This window comes from Polyodon spathula, chromosome 6, assembly GCF_017654505.1.
Source record: "Polyodon spathula isolate WHYD16114869_AA chromosome 6, ASM1765450v1, whole genome shotgun sequence".
Lineage (NCBI taxonomy): Eukaryota > Metazoa > Chordata > Actinopteri > Acipenseriformes > Polyodontidae > Polyodon > Polyodon spathula.
The window spans coordinates 29,125,771-29,145,418 of record NC_054539.1 but is presented as its reverse complement, the minus strand read 5'-3'; the positions used below and the strand labels follow the sequence as shown (position 1 = coordinate 29,145,418).

The window sequence follows — 19,648 nt, the reverse complement described above, 5'->3', positions numbered from 1 at the left end:
AAACGACCAGCAACCAACCAGGGAAAAGTAGGAGGCTCCTTTTCATGGAAGGAAAAAAAAAATACAATGGCGTAAAAGCTTGTGGTTCTGAATTCTGATTTCCCGGAGTTGTATAATACAACATTAAGTAGGTTTGAAATATGCCTTCATCAAACCGGAACTCTGTATCAGCTGATGATATTCGTCGTACCTTTTTCTTTTCTTGAGGGTGTCATAGACCCACAGCGATCTTACTTTTTTTTCTTTTTCCGGTAGATCAGAGAAAAGAAAACACAGTAACGAAAAGCTACAAACAAAAGGTGCTGCACTTGGCAGCGCTACCCCAGCCGTTGCTACACGATGACTGGGCCATTCTGAAAAACAGACTTCAATATAGATTTATACTATCAACATCCCGGAAGGAATTTGTTGCAGAATTAACTGCAGAATGGCCACATACTTCTAGAATATTTTAGACACCTTCCTTTTCATGTCAAAATCAGTACCGTCCTGCTAGCCCATAGTGGCTATCTGCTGTATTCAGAGTTATTGTAGGTGTTTCAAACATGTTGGTGTTGTTGTATAAGGGATAAGAAGGGATATGTTGTTATATTAACAAGTAGTTACACTGGTTATTACACCCTTTATTTATATATATATATATATATATATATATATATATATATATATATATATATATATATATAATATATATATATAATCGTGACTGCACGTGCATGCGTATATACCTATAGACTACCGTATACCTGCTTGTACAGTTATCAACCAGAAGAATTTAAGGCACACTGTATACTTTATCATGGTTGGCCAATAGAAGATATAAGTCCAGACCACGACAAAAGCAATGCAAAGGGCCAAATGAAGGCATAATTGAAAGGTGGATATAGGGTTTTACTGGAGTTCTGCTGTGGCTGCAAAATCATTTGAGAAACACTGTGCAGAACATGTTGTCATAATAACCCAACAGACCCCTTATTTACTAAACACATTAGTATCCATGTAAAGATAATGGTCTCATCTTCAAATAAATGCAAAAGATTGTAAAAATGAGCAATCCATTCCAAAAGGTCAGTGCAACACCTAGTATGCCAGGGAAATGAGCAACGTTGTCATTCCTTGGTGAAATATTTGTTTTGGTTTTTACCAAGCTTTTGTTCTTGTGCAAAAAAAAAAGGCTTTATGAAAAACTTTAAAGTAAGCATACTCAATGGTACATTTTAGTGCGGCTAAATGTTTAACTAGAAATTTCTGAATTTCAGATACTGTAAAATTATTACTATTTAAAATATGTTTTTTACTGCTCAAAATGATCTCTATAGAGCTGTTGTTATTTGCAGATTTTCACAGGAAATCTACATACATAGATACTCGTCAGATTTAGTTGTCACTATTGTCTAGTCGCCCATCCATAATTGGTACAGGTTTGATCGCATTGACATCCACAGTAACACATATTTACTGTTTAATAGCCAGGTCCCTTTCAATTCAATAATACTTTGGGATTTTGCCTGCTTATCAGGTATTCGCTAAGCATTTTATATCAAAACTGCCGATAGGCCCCTCTGCGGAGTGACGTCCTCTATCCTGCCTCACAGAGGTAATAAATAGTCACTGCACAGAGATATCAGTCTCTTTTGCCTTTCACAGACTGGTAGGTGAGGTGGGTGAGTATTACTCTAACCGTTTCCAGTTGAGAATTACTCTTTAGAGCTCCTTCTTTGAGTTTTTAGTGAGTTCCCCTGCAATTAATTGCTGGAAGTAGGCTTACCACTTCCTTGGTGTCTCGAGGACTCCACACCTTGGCGCTTTGATGCCCTTGAGCTTTTTTGAGCTCTGCGTGTTGCGGCCTCGGTGCCCCTATGCTCCATAGCCTCAGTGCCTCTGTGCTTCGACACCCTCGGCACCTCGAGGACTGTACACCTCAGCGTTTCGACACTTTGAGGTCTTTTTTAGCCTTGCGCCCCAGTACCCTCGAGAACCTCAGGCCCCTGGTGCTCCATAGCCTCTGTACCTCAGTGTTTCGACACTCTCAGTGCCTCAAGGACTCGTCGCCTCAGTGCTTCACCCAGCACATGCTGTCCCCTCTGGGTTTTTCAGATTTCAGGGTTTCAGGGGCAATCCCTGGGCAGAAGCCTGGCGGGGGTCCCAAGAGACGACCCATTGCCCCCTGTGGTTCTCCCTCCGCAACTCTGGCGATCCACTAGGTGTTGACGCCTTAGTGCACAAATGTCCCAAAGTGCCTTGTGGCAAAGTGGTAATTAGTTAAGCAGGTGTATAGCAGGTGCGGTGCTGGTGCAGTAATCCCAAAGAAACAAGCAGACAACAAAGTAAGAGTGAAATTGTTTTATGGTTTTATGGTTTCATCTGATGACCAGTCAGTAAACAATAATGAGCTTGCAATACACAACAATGTGTATATGTGCTACAGTGGTGAACAAGTGGTCAAGTGTTGTCTGGCTTTATTGCTGGCCTATAGTGACAGCTCCAGAACGTGTTAGCTGTCTATAAACACACAAGTAACAATTATAGACAAGACAAACAAAACAAACACTCACAATTATTTATTTCATGCACTGCACCTGGTTTACCTTCCAGGTCAATACATTCCTGCAGCTGAGTCTCGCCTTCTTAGGTTGACCAACTTCCCGACCCAGGAAATGAACTGTCAGGCCAGCCCATCCAAAGACTTCCCCTTTCACTACTTAGCGCCCTCACAGGTCAGGAGGGAGATTTCTAACCAGAACTTATATTTCTGTCACATGCCTTTATATACTTTCCCACCTATACCGCTGCTCTCTGCCTTCCTCTGCCAGCTGCTGCAGGGCCAGCCCTGGGAGATCCCGCTGTGCATGGATTACATCAGTCAGACTAAAGGCACCCTCTGGCACCCAGAACCGGGCAACTGTGGGTCTGGCCCCTGAACGGGACCGTCTGTCTGCCCTAGGGCTCTCAGACGCAGTAGTAAGTACATTGCAGAATGCTAGGGCTTATAAATGGAAATATTTTCAAAATTGGTGAGGCCATGATCCCATATATTGCCCTATAGCAGTTATATTACAGTTTCTGCAAGATCTACAAGAGGCAGGAAAATCCACATTGAAAGTGTACCTAGCAGCCATATCTACTTGCCATGTTCCCATCGACTCAGTATCCACGGGCGCTCATATACTGGTGACCTGTTTTCTAAAGGGTGCTCGGCGGTTATGTCCTCCTATAAAGGGCGTCCTCCCCAAATGAAGTCTAGACGTGGTACTGCAGGCTCTCATGAAGGCCCCAATTGAGCCCATAGATACCATAGAGCTGAAATATCTCTCTATGAAGACAGCCTTTCTGTTAGCTATCACCTCCATTAAGTGGGTCTGTGAGCTACAGGCACTGTCCGTTCACAGATCCTGTATGCGCGTTTGGGACATGGAAACGGTATTGTTGTGCATGAACCTTGATTTCCTCCATAAGGTGACTGCAGCATTTCATTTGAATCAATCAGTGAAACTAGAGATTTTCCATCCCTCTCCCTTTGCTGAGGAGTCGGATAGGAGATTAGATTCCCTCTGCCCAGTTCAGACATTGAGATGCTATGTGGATAGAACGAGAGAGCTGCGTCAGTCTGACCAGCCCTTCGTTTGCCATGGCAAAGCCCTCTATAAGCAGCGACTCTTCCATTGGATTGTAGACATGGTTTGACTGCATATACTAATGCTGGCCTACCCCCACCTGGGAAGGTGGCTGTGCACTCAACATGAAGTGTGGCTATGTCATGGGCCATCTTTAGAGGTGCCTCGTTGACCAATACATATGTTCTGTGGCTAGCTGGACTACCCTGCATACATTTACCAGGTTCTACCAAATTAATGTCATAGATCCCTTTATGCCTTTAATAGGCACCAGGGTCCTTGCGGTTGCACGCTCATACCACCAACACTAGATGGCGGTAGCGAGAGGTCCCTCAGATGCTGTCCGCTCATTCTCCCTCACGAAGGCTCTGGTATACGTTCCCAAAAGTATCATTGGCGGTCATCTTCTCATTGAAAAGGAATGATAGGTTACAGATGTAACCCCAGTTCCCTGAAAGAGAAGAGGTCGCATCACTTGCACTCACGGGTTCAATGCAAAAGAGACTGGTCTGTGCAATGACTATTTATTACCTCAGTGAGGCGGGACCAAGGACATCACTCTACGGAGGGGCCTATCGGCAGCTTTGATATAAAATGCTCAGCAAATACCTATCAAGCAGGCATATCCCAAAAGTATTATTGGCAGTCATCTTCTCTTTCATTTTTCTTTATAGTTGTTTCTGCTTTGAACATTATTTGTTTTTGAAAAGACTACTCAAAGCTGATTGTGTGGAAATGAGCATATTACTGTAGTGTGGCTCTGTACACTGAAACCCATAGACATTGTGAAGTGAAGACTTTGTAACATCAACATGTTTCCTCATCTCATGCAAAATGAGCCTTTAGTAGTCTTTTCAGGAGCTTTTTTTTATTTTTTTGGACAGAGAACACACAGAATGGAGATCTATGCAGTATGCAATAAACTGAGAGAAACGCGTTGGGATTCATTTCGTTTTAAATGCACTATAAATACTATAACTGCTTGTGTAATAGAATGTTTTGATTTTCATTTAATTTGTATTAAATATTCTTTTTTCCCGGAGCATACTATGGTTTGAATCAGTGCACAGTTGTTTTTAGGACATTTTAGTAAATAGTGCCTTTTCAATTTTCAAATAATAAGTCTGTTTAATTTGAATTTATACAGTACAGGTATTCACTAAAATTGATAAAGTCTCGTTCCAAGCTGTCATTGAGAAAACAGATAGAATGACGTTTTGGGTCAAACTGAGTGTGGACTGGTACATTATAATAAACAGGGAAAATCCACTTAAAACCTGGTTTATGTTTGATCTTTATTTTGACAAATAAATAATATTTTTTCAACGATAGTCTTACAGGTAATACGTAACCGTGATAAGACAAAATAGACCTGTTTGTTTATAACGCATAGATCAGACATTTAGTTATCTCTCATGTGGACCCCTATTTATGAAATACAAACGCCCAGTTTAAGGAGGTGTGTGTAGCTTGCAATTCTCCAACATGGAGTGGACCAAATAGCAAGAAAGCGGCTTCTGCCCCTTTAAAAACCAATTTACCCGGACACCTGCCACTACAGATTTGACTTCCAAGGTAACAAACCCTTTATAATCTCTAAAGTAAACTTACGTATACATCGTATTGCGAGGTATTTAGTCCCCTTTTCCATTAAATCTTACCAGGTATAACCACAAGAAAGCGAGCTACAACTAACTGGGATAAAATGATACATTTCGTACACGTTTTTATATCATTTTGTGAACATGACCAGATGCGTTCAGTTTAAAGTCATACTAGTGGTGCCTGTCAGCACTGCCGGTAGAAACTGTCACGGATTATGTGCTGTTATAGAACGTTGCGGGTTGTGACCATCTTTAAAACATCCAGAGGCACTGGTACATTTGTATCAGCAACGTAACTCGGGGCTTAGGTGCTGACGAGGGATGCATCTGATTTGCGAGCTACCGGGCTTGCCCTTGAAATGTTTGGCAACATTGCGAGGTGGGCTAAAACAGGCCTGGAGTAAGTGGTTCTTCTGTTCCGGAGAAATTTCTGCTGGTTACAGTTATGTTGTGAAACCACACGGGGCTGCTTTGCTGGGAAGCATGCTTCTGTGTTTTGTAATGGTTGATCTGACTTACCATAATGTGTATTTGACAACAGACAAGACAGCCCTCCACAAACTGTCGTAACGAGACCTCTACTTATTTCATGCATTCAGTATACTTAAGCAAAAAGAAACAGCAGGGTGAATGCATTGTGTTGTACGCCTGTCTAAAGTTTGACTTGCTGAGAGGAGGTAAACTCCAAAAGTTTGAAGTTTTCTCACTCTGCCTTGATAATTAAAACTACATCGTCAATGCATAGGGATTTACAGCTAGCTATCCCACAGGCTTTCAAAATATTCTTTCTTATTTAAACAAAAATTGTACTGAACCCATGGTGAAAAAAGACAAAAAAAATATATTGGTATTGATTATAAAATATTTTTTGTATAACAAAAACAGCTTGTGGGGAAAAAAAAAGTATTTCTTTAAAGTATATGTTTAGCTTTTCAGTTACAGATAAACATGCAGATGACCTCCAAGTCCAGCAAGTATTATTAGTCAGAAGCAAACTTGTTTTGTTGGTTTATTGTTGCATTGGATTTTTTTTTTTTTTTTTTTTACTAATGGTGATTTGTTGAACAAGTTTTGAAGCACTGTAGGGTGTTTTAAGTCATTTATTTTTGGTCTCTGTTTGTTGGTTGCTTCACCTGATTTACTGTCCTAAACTATGGTCACAGTCTTCAGTTACTTTCTGGAATAAGGAAATACATTAAGCTGACTGGCTAGATAGCTTTTCTAACCAATTAGTAAAGTTTTACTTACTATATGGAATAGAATACAATTTAATATTGAATAGAACCGCATAACAATCTCCAACATAATAAGGAAATGTTATAGAATGTTAAGCTGTCTAATTGCAATATAATGAAAATACAAATTTTCAATTCAGAAAAATGCCCTCTGTGTATTAAATTAGTTATATTTTTTCTGTAAGATTCAGAGACTTGTCATACTTCATGGTATAAATATATCAAATTGGTTGTTAAAGTCAGCTTCCATTCCAGAGTCTGGCATGACTCCCTTGAAATGTGATGCTATTGCTTTTCAGTAAAGCTTTTCTTTCTGCAGGGATGCAATAGGAGCTCAGCTGGTACTGTGTACTGGTACACAAGCTAAAGACAACCACCCAGTAAAGCTGGCAGCTTTTTATACAACCGTCACTTGCCATGATCTGTCTTCCAAATGATTTGTTAAGAAATTTCCAACCAGATCAGAACTAATCAGGAACTGCTGCATGCTGTATTTGTATACTGCTGCACTGAAGAAAAGACATCTTCCGTTTACCCTTGAAACTACTGAACTCCAACAAGAATCCAGGGAACCTGTAAGTACATTTGATTGAGGGTAATACAGTGAAGACAGGATCTGAAACCACCTTTAAAATGCTAAGTAATTTAAAGATTTTTGCTTGATATAATATGAACTAATTTGAATCTTACCACACGTGTCAGTCACTGTTTACAGCAAACAGCACTACAGAAAATATTTAGAAGTGGAAGGTATTGTGCATCTGTGTTTTGTAAGGTTAAACTTTTGTCTTCTTGTTAATGGTACACTACTTAGCACTATTACAGGTCGTAGCTTTCTCTTCTATTCATATAGTCAGTTTATTAAAAGATTTCCTTAGAATATGCTCAAAGGTGCTTGACACTGTTTACTTACTGTATAATGTTCTATGGTATAAGTAGAATGCTTCACCCTATAATGTTGTGCATTTGCTGTTTTATCCTGAATCTGAATGTATGACAGTTTTCAGCATTACTAAGAGTATACAGTACTACTGTATGTATGTGGACCACAAGAAACAAGATTTGTTACATCTAAAAGCTTATCAGAAAAAAATGAATAGAAAGAATATTATTTTTCAGTTTGTCATATTTATTCAGTGAAATTGAGATGGCCATTGATCTATTGTTGCAGTCTTTATAGGGTATTTATATCGAAACATGAATCTGTGAATATATATCTGTGCTTATATATATATATATATATATATATATATATATATATATATATATATATATATATATATATATATAATATATATAAATCATCCCCAGACAAAATCAGCAGGATCCAGATAGGTTTGTTCTTTGATATGAAGTATCCAGTGGTTTTGTTAAACATATACTTATACAGTATTAATAATTAATTCCATACATCATAACATGAGCTTCTGTTTTTCCCAGTGACTGAGAATGAGTGGAAGAGTAGTATGTCCTGTTCATTGTGACCTTTTCCTTACCTAAAGTTTCTTATTTTCATAGCAGTAGTTGTGTTTTTTTTTTTTTTTTTTTTTTTTTGCATAGCTTTATATTCTGTAGTGTATGTACTGTTCAGTTTAATTCCTCCCTGGAATCCCTGTGTGATAGATGATTTGAAGTGTGCTCCATTAATACTTAAGGAATGTCATTCTATTTTAACTAGTGCATGCTAAAACTGGTAACCATGGCTTCAGCTGCTACAAACTGCTGAGTTCAATGGCTTGTTGTAAACAATACAAATGAGCAACCCAGCCAGAGCAATCAGACATTAAATTATTTTTAATGGGAATTATTGTATAGATCACATACAGCTGTAGCATATACAAATTTAAAGACACAGTGTACCATTTCTGAGGTCTAATGTAAGTGAAAGCCTCCACAGTTTTTTGTAGTCTCCTGGCTGATGAAGTATATATTTCAGTTAACTTAAGTCTGTATTCATTGGTAATCCAGTTTAGGTTTCAAAGCTAAATGTTTAAAAATCCTGATGACTTGGAACATAAACTTGATTTTGTGATTAGTATTCTGTATTCTTATTTTAATACTTGTGTGTGTGTGTGTGTGTGTGTGTGTGTGTATATATATATAAATAGTATATATATATATATCTAATATATATATATATATATATATATATATATATATATATATATATACAGAAAGTAATTCTATAATCTTAGTCTATCCCACATTGCATGAAACTATTTCATTAAATCTCTCGTTGATAATAGGCCACTCCACAATTTGCTATTTTAAACCCTTTGTGCTGTAAAGATATATTTAGTTTCATAATGTGTCTAGCTGCTTCTGTGAGCAACCAAGTTCTAAAAACAGAAACTTAGAATGAAGCCTACAATTAATCATATAGGTTCTAATCAAAAAAAAGTTTGTTGAAAGTATTTTAGTATTCTGCAGCAATGAAAAAAAAAGTACTTCAAGGAAAACGTATGTTAAATGTTTTATTAGCTTCCTGTCTCCAGATGTATCTTCCTAGTGACTACACTATGTTAATAATTAACAAGCAAACAATGTTTTAAGTGAAATCTATAAACCACAATACTCTTCTGTACAAGTATAATACAAGTCTTTAAATCAGTATCAATAATTAAATCTATTAACCCTTGAGCAGACATTCCCCACTGTTTTCAGTGTGCCTTGTTATTTACTAACTTGAGCAAGTTGTTAGAAAAAATAGAGCTGTAAGATACTAGTTTTGAGTGTTTCTTGAATGGCAGATGCTATTCGTAAAGCTTTAACTCAGGTTATTTAAAGCATGTATGTAAAGGTATGTTTTAGATGATTATGTAGAGGATTAAGTTTTTTTTAAACTGTTTTTAAATAAAGCAGACCGTTTAGAATAGACAAAACAAACTTTAAAAACATTTTTATTTTTAGAAATTATACTGTAGCGTTTCACGCAAGAGACAGAAAACAGCTTGGTTCCTTTTCAGTCTTTTATTTGGACGCTCTCTCTGCACTCACCAGTGCACAGCTCTGCCAGCAACAAAGGACACAAAACAGTGACAAGCAAGATAACAGAATGCCTCTTATACACTTAACTCTGCCCCCTTATGTAAATCAGGGTGCAGAGCTTGCACATATATCCCATTTTTAACACAAACAGGACCAATCATAGCGGAGGCACGGAACACAAACAAACAGGCTAGATACACACACAGGTAAAAACAGCGCGAGCGGAAAACACAATTACAGTGCACTAACACATTAGAAACAGCAGGAATACATGGAGGGAAAGACAAATGCACAGATCACTACATTACCAAAGATGTTCTTACATACGTTTGTTGTTTTGAAGATCTTTTGTTTCTTTTAAACTTTAATTGGAGATTACAGCGCTATAAATAAAAAGATGTGTTTAGCACTTCTTTGATTCTAAAACAAGATGATATGCACTACCAGTCAAAAGTTTGAGTACACCTGCTTGAAACCAGGTTTTTCATGATTATCTATGCTTTTAACTGTATAAATTTGTCTATAAACACTTAATATTTCATTATATGATGCGTGTACTTATATGAGCTGATAATCATAAGTGAATTGCATTCAAAAATTTTATTTTTAAATGAAAATGTAAATCTTGTCAATTTCAATGAAATGGTCACCCAAAGCAAGGGGATTTCAGTCTGAAGCCCAAGTCAGTTAAAAGTCTGAAATGTGTATAACACAGTGTTGGAACACTGGCCTAAGTATAAAAGTGTCTTTTTTAGATGTTCTCTGAGTCAACTAGCATGTTACCTAATTAACCTTTTGTCACCAATTACTGTTAACAGGTGAGGGTCCATGATTACTATAAATATAGGTAGCATAGGCACAAGTTTGTCATTCCTGAATGTAAGGAAGCAGAAAATAGCAAAATACGCTCAGTTAAGCAAAGAAAAAAGAGTCTGTAATTACTTTAAGAAATGAAGGTCAATCTTTAAGACAAATCGCAAGAACTTTGCAAGTGTCTGTAACTGCTGTGGCCAAGACCATCAAACGATTTGAAGAAACTGGCACTCATGAGGACCGAACAAGGTCAGGCAGGCCAAGGATGACCTCAGAATCAGAGAACAAGTTCATTCAAGTCACAAGTCTGCAAATGCGATTAACTGCCCCTGCAATAGAAGCTCAGCTAAATGCTACTAGAAGTACAGATGTTTCAACATCAACTGTTCAGAGGAGATTGAGTGAAGCTGGCCTAACTGAAAGAATTGCTGCAAAGAAACTATTGTTAGAATGCAGAATAAGAGGAAGAGACTTGCCTGGGCCAAAAAACACAGACACTGGACGTTTGAGGAGTGGAAGTCGGTCTTATGGACCAATGAGTCAAAATTTGAAATCTTTGGTTCCAAACGCCGAGTATTTGTAAGACGCAGAGAGGGTGAGCGCATGAGTTCTGCATGTGTGATTCCCACTGTCAAGCATGGAGGAGTCAGTGTCATGGTCTGGGGTTGCTTTGCTGGTGACAGAGTTGGTGATCTTTACCAAGTCCATGGCAAGCTCAACCAGTACGGCTAACATAGCATACTTCAGAGGCGTGCCATTCCATCAGGCTTACGGCTAGTTGGGCAGTCCTTCATTCTTCAGCAAGATAATGACACGAAACACACCTCAAAGTTGTGTAAGAACTATCTGTCGAAGAAGAAAAGTGAATCAACTCAATCTAATTCCTTGGAATGCCCAGTCTCCAGACCTCAATCCCATAGAACTTGTATGGGACGAACTGGACAGAAGAGTCAAAGCAAAGCTACCCACAAGTGCCCTACATCTCTGGGAATTGCTGCAGAAGAGCTGGGAAGACATGTCGGGTGATTTCCTGCTGAAACTTGTTAACCGAATGCCTCGTATTTGTGAGGCTGTTATTAAGGCTAAGGGTGGCTATTTTGAGGAATCTTTTAGAGACAATTTTCAATTTTCTTGAACATTGCTTTGATACTCCTTATGTTTTCTTTTGTATATTGTAACATGTGTTTTCATTTTCAAGTATTTACAGAAACGTATACGACGTAAAACATTGAAAAAAACCTAGTTTCCAGCATTGTACTCAATTATTTTTTTAAAATCATGCATGTAATGCAGCTGTGTTGTGTGAAGTTCAAGCGGAAAGCATGGATCTGGGAGTAAATGGATCGAAGCGGACTGAACCTATACTGAGTTGTGGCCCTTTCACGTAACCGCCTGTGTATGATTGCTTGTTTTTCAGAAATCAGTTTCAGGCTTTCTTCAATTAAACGCTTATGTTTGAAAGACGTTAGCAGCTGCTGACAGAAATAAATGGCTCAGAAGTTTAATGATTTTTTTTTCGCTGTCTATTTAGCTGTAATACTGCAAAGTTTAAGGGTCTATGGTGGCTTGTCAATTCTTGGCAGAATTAACCGTATTTCTGACGTTGTGTGCAGCTAGCTATAGAGTAAAAGAAAGAAATGTGGTCATGTAAATCTTCCTACTACTAGCCGGTCTTATTGTGTTTAAAAAGTGAGCTCCCCTCAAGTTAAGTTTGATATGAGTTATGTTGATGCAGTTTTAAGAAATGTAACGAATGCGGGACTTCACTTACCACTTTCCTAGGGCTTCGTAGCAGAGCACGCAATATTAAATAATCAAGTTAGTTAGTTTGGGGAAAAATATAAGTGAGACAAAAACATTAATTATGTTTCATGAATTTAAAAACCTGACAGGTTCTGGACTTTGGAGCATTTGGTCTCCTTCAATATTAAGAGCAGCTGGGGATGCCTTATTTAGAATGGATTGTTGTCCTTTGATCTTTATGGAATTTTGCTTTTGTGGATTGATTTGCTGTGCCGTTTTGTTCTTCGTTCTTTTAGACAGAAAAATTTGGTTGTGACTTTTTGGTGTTTTTTCTTATTATTAAAACATTGTCATAACTTTAAGGAAAAAAGTGTGTACCATAACAATAAGACTTTGTACTTTATTGGGTCTGCCAACATTTTCATTTATGACCCCCACAATTTCCTCTGGGACTTTCAGTCTTTTTAGTTTAGTCAGATGTGGATATCTTTATATATATATATATATATATATATATATATATATATATATATATATATATATATATATATATATATATATTATATATATATATACTGTATGCATATAAACTTTACAGTACTTGAACAAATTGTTACTTATTAAAACCATACCCATAGCGCAGAATAATGTGCTGCAATCTTTGTCGACTTGCGTTTTATTGCTTATTAGCATATTAAACAATATGTAGGTTACTTTTTGTTTAGTACTAAGGACTCTGGCAAAGTGGTTAATAGTGTGCAGGTGATCAATAATCAGACAAACAATGATAATCCAGGTGCAATGAAGGTTTAATTGTATAATCCAATGCCTGATGGCTAACAGCAGTAAACAATAACAATGTTAATGAAGCAATACAGCAGCATGTATTGCTTATTTATAATCTGTGGGTTTGCCCCGAAATAATAACAGTCTAGTTTCAGTTCACCCACACGTAACACATACACAAACTCCAGTCCACATTGTGTGCTCTAGTGTTCGTGGTGAATACAGATTGTTAGTGACAACAAAAGTGCAGTGTTGTTGATCTGGATTTAGTGCTGGTCTTTGGCGACAGCTCCAGATTGTGTTAGCCATCCAAATAGTTACAAACAGTATTATTAACGACAAACAAAAACAGACAAAACAGTTTCACAGCAAAGGTTCTCCTTCTGGTCATTTAACGTAATCATTCAGAAAGGAACAGATCACATCACTACGTCCCCTTTTTATGCTCCTCCAATCCGCGGATGCCACGCCGCTTCCCGTCTGAGTCATTGAGTTTGTATACCATAGCTTTGCCCCCTTTCTAGATGGCCGACTTCCACCTAACCCTGAGAATAAACTGCCGTGCCATTTAGTGCAGGGTATTCTGTTCCCTTTATGCAGCTGCCTCGCGGGTCGGAAGGGAGATCTCACACCAAGAATCATTCGATCTCTGTCACAAATACATTTAACTTTTATTTGTATCCATTTTTTTATGGTTTTACTAATAATATGACTAAGGCTGGGCGATGCCTAATTTTTCACTATCGATATATCGTTCTCCAAAAAAGCTGATGCATCGATTCATCGACATTATGAAGTGGTAAAAAAAACCAAAAAACGCAGTAATAAATTTTGAGCTCTGGATTACTGTGTAACGTTGCAAGTAACACTTTAAAAACTTTATCCCTATTAAATTGTGTGTGTTTGTGTGTGTGTGTGTGTGTGTGTGTGTGTGTGTGTGTGTATATATATATATATATATATATATATATATATATATATATATATATATATATATATATATATATATATATATATATAAAATACCTTATTCATGTTGATTTGTACCAGTTGGGTGTCAAAGCAAAATCCCCCCAAAAAAGTAGTTTAAATCCATAACCAGTCAGAATAACAATCAATCAAGAGAAGAACAATGCAGAACATTTTAATAAAACACAAACAATAACAGCAGTGTGTTTCTAAAACTATCTGCCCTATCCAATAATTTAGTTTATATTACAAAGTAGTTTTGTGCACTGAAACGTGTAAAAATGGTTCCACTCCTCTTTAAAAAAAAAAAAAAAAAAAAAAAAAAAAAAAAAAAAAAAACAGGGGAGCGCTCAGTATCCTAGTACTGCACACATCACTGGTAGTGACTCACTAATCTGTATAAGAGTATCTTACCTGTTGACTCTCAGCCAAGTAAAACACATGCTCAAAAGTCATGGTTTTGAGACCTGCAGGGTTTTTATTGAGAACTATTCCTACATCTTTCCTGCTTTTGCAAAACTTATGCTCAATTGCATTTGCAATTACAATACCTGCACAAGGGTCAGGCCAGCAAATACTCTAGTTTACGTGAGGATCGTCTGAAACATGACCATTTCAATGCAAGCTCCTGAGAATTATTAAGACTCTGATTTGGAAAGAGCACAAGTCATTTTTTGTGGTGCTAAAAGGAAAATTAAGAACTTTTAAACAAAAAAAACTGAATAGTTATGATGTTGACAGCTACCCGCACATAAGTAAGCTTGTCTTTGTCTATTTCTATTACCATAATTTATACTGTGTACTGTTTTGCATGTTAACTTTATTAATCTGAAACAGTTACACTGGAAAGTAATGTAACTGTCTTGATACAATATGTAAAATGCAGATTTTATGGCTGAAAATGCAGATTTTGAGATGGTATGTTGTTTACAAATTCACATTTTGAAAGGCTAGTGCGACCTCTGCATCTCTAAATGGCCACGCAAATTAGTTGTGTTACCGTAGTATCCCAAACATTACTTTTTTACTTTTCTTTCTTGCCGTCTTACTTTAGAAAACAATTGTCAAACATCGAAAGGCATTGTAGCTCGATCGATACAGTATTTGTAATTCTAGCACACGCTCTTAACTCCTGCACAGATCCAATCCCATCAAATAAACACTCGCAGGGGGCGGGGTAGTGGGGAGAAGGTGAGCTCAATCACATGCAGATTTAGTGTCAGACCTGAGCAGAGCAGAAGCTCTGCACTTAATGCAACAAATAATGGCCAATTCCAAATTTAATAAAAAAATAAAAGCTTTTTTTTCCTTAAATCCTTTACACAAAAACAATGCACAGGCTTGACTATAAATAAGATAAATGAGTAGGATTGTTTTTATTGTTCTCTGATAGAGGTGGAAGATACCAGTACATAAGTATGTACTCAAAGAAATCTGCTCTTTTCTATCAGTGGGCTGTGTACTGGGTTCCAAGAATCTGACTGCATCTAAATCCAGGAGAGGTATTTCATTTTATAACACTTATACATTCACAGCTTTTTAAAAGTCAAAGCTCACCCATGCAGTCGCAGTCAAAAGTATTTGGGCAGTTTAAAAAAATTAGAAAAACCACAAAGAAAGTGATTTATATATCCAATTGTTCTATTTAAAGATATAAATTAAAGTATACATAATAAAACAATAATTACATAACATGCAAAAAATAATGCCAAGACTTTGACAAAAGTATTTGGGCACCCTTACATTAGTATTTTGTGTGCCCACCCTTTGCTTCCTTTACAGCTTGGAGTCACTTTTTATATTTTGAAACCAGTTCCTGGCATCTTTCTGAAGATATTTTTGCCCATTCTTGAATACATACAGCTTTGAGTTCTGGAGTCGACTTTGGCTTCCTTTTTGCAACAGTAGCCTTCAAGTCAATCCATAACATCTCGATGGGATTCAAGTCTGGGTACTGAAATGGCAAATGCATAACTGTAATCATCTTTTTTTTAATAAATTTCTTTGTAGACTTCGCAGAATGCTTAGGGTCATTATCCCGATGGAATACAAACGTTCATCCAATAAACAAAGGTTTGCATCTTGGTTTTCACCCAGGGACATTCATCCTGTTAGGATGTCGTTGCACTGCTCGCTCATGAATTTCTTGACCATCTTCTTTCAATTCTTGTGTCAAATCTTTTGCAGTAATCTGAGGATTTTACCGGGGTGCTAGAACGATTTTGCAGAAGACTTTCTTGGTCTTCCACACCTGGAGCTAGTTGCAATAGTTCCTGTTCTCCTGTGTTTGCCAATAGTAGCCAACAGCGCTTTCCAATAAACCCAGTCTGTCTGCTATTTTATGGTAGTTTCTCCTTTTTTGTTTAGTTGTGTCACTGCCATTTTGAGACTGTTGCTGTACTCTATAGTTTTAACCATTTTTGCTTTGAGCTATATGCACACAATTTGGTAAACAACAACGAATCAAAATTTAATGTGTAAAGATTACATAAACGTAATGTATACACTAACATCATCATCAAGATCGAGTAGCAGTAGTAGATATATTCACTAGTATATATATATAGATATATAGTAATATATATATATATTATTATCTATATATATATATAATATATATATAATATATATTATATATATATATATATATTATATATATATATATTAGGGATGGGCATTTGGAATTATTTCACTATTCGAGTGCTGTCATGATATTATTATTGAGTACTCTTGAGAATATTTAATGTGTGCACGTTTATGTAAATTATCCTAACACCAGCCATGATGTAAGTCTTGGAAATCATGATGTAAGGTAAGCTTTTTTTTTTTACTTTTACATCCAGCGCTCAAAGTATATCAGACATTTGCAGAGATTTTTGAGATGTTATAGTAATAAAATAATGACTTAGATCGCATTATTGAGGAGTTTGGTGATAAAATGAGTGATCAGGAGAGGATTTATCAGTATGCACATCTACAAAGAGGTATGTGAAAAATACAGCGAACAAGGGATGGGGCTGGCTGTAGATACAGTACTGACTTTTTTTTTGCGATTCAATGCCTTTTGAACCTGTTTTAAAAAAAGATATTTTAAACCGCGCGTGTGAAAATAAATTGGACCTGACACACCTGACGAGTGCTGAATAAATGGACTGCAAAGGGTTAAACGTATGTACCAAGTACTCCATTATTAGATTGTCTTTCACTAACTCCAGCAGTACATCAAAGGTATGTTTTGACATCCTGCAGTACTGCTGAAAACGTTCATCGTCAGACTCAAGTTCTTGTATCCGTGTATGTACGATGCTCCCCCAGCTCTTTTCTCTTCTTCACTGTTTCATGGACTCACCATCTTCTCTTTACCTTTTTAGCACCCTGCTTAATAATAAAATAATCTCTTCTTCCTCATTCCTCATCCTCCTCAGTTTCAAGGGAGTCTTCCCAAAACACAGACATATTTCTTTTACCAAATGGATAGCTGTTTTTTGCTCGAAATGGTTGCTTCGTGTTTTTTCCCCCCTGGAAAGGCAATTTAGGCTTGGGTATAGATGCACTAGTGTGGCACTGTCTACCGAGCGTCAGAACCGAAGCGCAGCGACGTGCTGGTGTGTCCCAGTCTTTAGTCTCCGTAGCCTCTTATGATGAGCTGCCACTGGTTGATTGCCCAAATAAGATTTTGTATCTTATTTTTCATTTCAGTTGCGCTTTAAACCAAGTTCTGTAGCAGAGGGTTTCAGATGATTGGCCAATATCTTTTGCTATGCTATGGAATCCATTTTACCATGTATTGGAACTAAAGTTCCAGTGCCATTAGAGGAAAAACAGCACCATGGAAGGATATTACCACCTCCATGCTTGACAGTAGGTATGGTGTACTTTTCTTTGTACGTGTCACCAGACTTTTCTCCAAATCAGTGTGACCAAATAGCTCGATTTTTATTTCATCACTCCACAAAACCTTTGACCAGAACTCATATCCATCATTCAAATGCCATTTTGCAAACTTTGAGTGTCCTTGTGACGTTTTCCTAAGAGTGGATTTTTCCTTGGCCTGCAATCATTGAGACCTTCACCATGCAATATTCAGCCAATGGTTGAAATGGAAACCCCAGTCCCACCTGCAGCCAATTCACTTTGAATATCTTTGGCAGTCAATCTCAGATTGTTATTAGCCTTCCTCATAATTCTTCTACTTGTTCGTTGACCTTCGAACTTTCTTTCCTCCAGACCGAAGAGTGTTGTGAAAGTACCATGAGTCTTGTACTTCTTGATAATAGAAACACTAGTTGAAATTGGGTCCTCAAATGCCTGGAAATCTTGTATCCTTCCCCAGCTGTATGACAGTAAATAATGTTGTGCCAAGGTCTTAAGATAGCTCTTTACTTTTTCCCATATTGACATTGGGGGGGGGGGAGTTGTGTTAAATAACATGGTTTCAAATAGCATCAAGCATGAGAAAAAACAGGCAGTAATTGGGCCTGTTTACAAAAGCTAGCGTGCTGGATTTTGTCAACGTCGTTCTTATTCTTAAAATAAATTATACTGTACTTATATTTTTTTTTAAAGAAAATCAGTATACCCTTTAGACTCTATAATAATTCTGAAACCCTTCTGTAGATTCCTGGGAACTTTGTTGTTTTACTTCCACAAATATAAGTGGTTTTGAAAAAAAAAAAAAACATAGTTTTCTTTCTGGATGTAAGTTTGGCATACCAGCAGTATATTTGTTTTTGCAAATATTGATTCAGGATCAATTTCTGAAACCATCTGAGCAAGTCTCAGACATAAAAACTTTTCTTCTCTTGTGCGCAGTCATCTTTGTTTTGAAGTAGAGCTTCAATAGTTCAAATGTGAACATAGTCATTTCCACTTCCAGGACATAGGTTCAGTGTATGTGGAAGAGTGATTTGAGTATGTACAGCATCACCTGAAAAAATACATGGGAGCTGGCAGGCATTCAAGTAATTTTCAGGGCGTTCTAGTAATGTGAAGAAAACTTTGATCATCTTAAAGGTGGGGTGTAATGATTTTTTAAAAACAAATTTCAGACTTCACTTGTATAGTACTGTTGGTAAGTCAACAAAAGTATCTGTGTAGTTTTTATGTATAGGTTTTAACGCCAAGTGTATAAAAAAACAACTCTGGAGTTGACACCTCTATGAAAAGTCCAGCTCACTCGAAGCTGCGGCTAATTTATGTGTAATGTTACACCAGGACACGCTCGCTATCCCTGCCCGCTGCTTTCCTGCATTACCACTCGCCAAAACCGCTCGCCAAAACACAACGCACCCAGGGGAGAGATACCATGGTAAATGGTGTGTAATATATGGTTGATCCAACATAGAGCCGGTACGATGCCGGCAATTTGTGAAGTTTATGAGGAGGACCAGGGATTGGGCATCTGCAGCACCCACCTTATCAAAGACAGCTTTATTAATTTAATGATGTTCAAGCTGGGTGCTGTTAAAAAAGTTAAATTAAGTAAGGATGCAGTACAGTCCATATATCCAAATGGTATCTGCAGGAAAGCAGCATCTTCTAGTAAAAAAGTAAAATCAATGTGACTCGAGCGGCTGCCAGTTAAAGAGAGGTGCAGAGGGTAAGGGCATGATCCTATCATTTCATTATAATTATCTCTAACTGTTTGATGGAAATATGTATAAAGTGAAGCGATTATATAGCCAATAACCTCCCATGTGCGTTATTAATAAACAATGTGATGAAGTGATCTTGTTATGTCACGTTCTCGTATGCATTCCTCTGAAGTCTCTCTTGTAAGGTTTTCTGCCTCCCGGATTATTTAGATCACAAATCTTAACATAAACTACAACTTTATTTATTATTATATTCCCCGTCCAACCTGCGAAAATATCTTGGGCTGCTTTATGCTTTATTT

General features: G+C 37.3%; 1 protein-coding gene across 3 annotated transcripts in view; it reads left to right on the top strand.

Annotated features, from left to right (window-relative positions):
• Positions 1-19,648, top strand: part of esrrga (estrogen-related receptor gamma a) — a 241,352-nt gene that overhangs the window by 7,887 nt on the left and 213,817 nt on the right. Inside the window, exon 1 of one of the 3 annotated variants that reach the window (XM_041252717.1) lies at positions 5,103-5,189. The exons of 1 other annotated variant lie outside the window; for it this stretch is intronic. The gene's annotated coding sequence lies outside the window, so the exon portion shown is untranslated. Of the gene's footprint in view, positions 1-5,102; positions 5,190-6,755; positions 7,029-19,648 lie in introns of those variants that run through there. One more of the 3 variants, XM_041252715.1, reaches the window with a different exon arrangement.